The sequence below is a fragment of the Mandrillus leucophaeus genome, unplaced genomic scaffold (genome assembly GCF_000951045.1).
Source record: "Mandrillus leucophaeus isolate KB7577 unplaced genomic scaffold, Mleu.le_1.0 Scaffold9, whole genome shotgun sequence".
In the NCBI taxonomy this organism is placed as follows: Eukaryota; Metazoa; Chordata; class Mammalia; order Primates; family Cercopithecidae; genus Mandrillus; species Mandrillus leucophaeus.
The window spans coordinates 9,506,602-9,508,312 of NW_012109807.1; positions in this window are offsets into that span (position 1 = coordinate 9,506,602).

Here is a 1,711-nt window from a genome sequence, read left to right on the forward strand (position 1 = left end):
TTAATTCATGGTCTGTACAGAAATGAAGTTGGTGGCCTGATACTGTTTCTTAATGAATTCAACCTAAAATTATGAGGCAAAATGGTGCTTATATGTGAAACTTACACTGTGATAAAGTCATTTCAACAACTAACTTTGACTCACAAGTGATACTGACCTGCTTAATACACTTCCTGTGCTGACAAAAGGTAAAACAAAAGCAAGATCTCTATTTTTACATAAATTTGCAGCAGATGTATTTTCAGAGCTCAAATTACAGTTCCAGCAGACTTTGTCAGACATTAGTGCAAGTAAAAAGGACAGTTCTATATTTCAAAATTCATTTAACTTCGCAATTGAAGAGCTTCCCTCTAACGTTCAATTAGAAGTGATTAATCTGCAATGTAATGACATTAAAAGGCAAATATCAAGAGAAGATTCTAATCATATAAATGCCTTCGAAGATCAATTGAAATCATGTGCTCGTGGATTCATGTCAGTATTTGACAGTGCCCATCTACATTTTCAAAGAAGAAATATGTAAAATCTCATTACAGATCAATATTAATAGATGAATGTTTGCAATCAGTCTGGATGATGAGAAACACTAACATTAAGTGACGTGTTATTTCCCAAAAAAGAATTATGTCATTCTCATTAGTAGACCCACATAAAAATTGTACTCGGCCAGGCATGGTGGCTCACACCTGTAATCCCAGCAGTTCAGGAGGCTGAGTCAGGAGAATCGTTTGAACCTGGGAGGTGGAGGTTGCAGTGAGCAGAGATCGCGCCACTTTTTGTAAACAAGAATGTGTGGAAATTTGTTTTCTCTCTTGTTATGTAAGTACCTACATGGTATCTTGAGTCTGTCTCTTGGCCTGCAAACACTAAAACATTTACTCTCTGGCCATTTACAGAAGTTAGCTGACCTTTGCTTTTAAGCATCAAAAAGTGCACATTTCCCTCAGAAATCTATTTGTAAAATTGTGTATATATATATATATATATATATATTTTTTTTTTTTTGAGACGGAGTCTCGCTCTGTCGCCCAGGCTGGAGTGCAGTGGCCGGATCTCAGCTCACTGCAAGCTCCGCCTCCCGGGTTCACGCCATTCTCCTGCCTCGGCCTCCCGAGTAGCTGGGACTACAGGCGCCCGCCACCTCGCCTGGCTAGTTTTTTGTATTTTTTAGTGGAGACGGGGTTTCACCATGTTAGCCCATGTTGGGATGGTCTCGATCTCCTGACCTCATGATCCGCCCGTCTCGGCCTCCCAAAGTGCTGGGATTACAGGCTTGAGCCACCGCGCCCGGCCAAAATTGTATATTTTTATGGCTGGATGTGGTGGCTCATACCTGTAATCCCAGCACTTTGGGACACTGAGGTGGGAAGATGGATTGTGGCCAGGAGTTGGAGATCAGCCTGGGAAGCATAGCGAGACCATGTCTCTACAAAAAATAAAAAGTAAAATAAATTAACCAGGCATGGTGGTACAAGGCTGTAGTCCCAGCTACTCAGGAGGCCGTGGCAGGAGGATCACTTGAGACCAGGAGTTTGCAGTTACAGTGAGTCATGATTGCACCACTACTGCAGCCTGAGCAGACTGAGCCCTAGCCCTAAAAAAAAAAAAAAAAGGCCGGGCAGGGTGGCTCACGCCTGTAATCCCAGCACTTTGGGAGGCTGAGGCGGGTGGATCACGAGGCCAGGAGATTGAGACGATCCTGGCTAACATG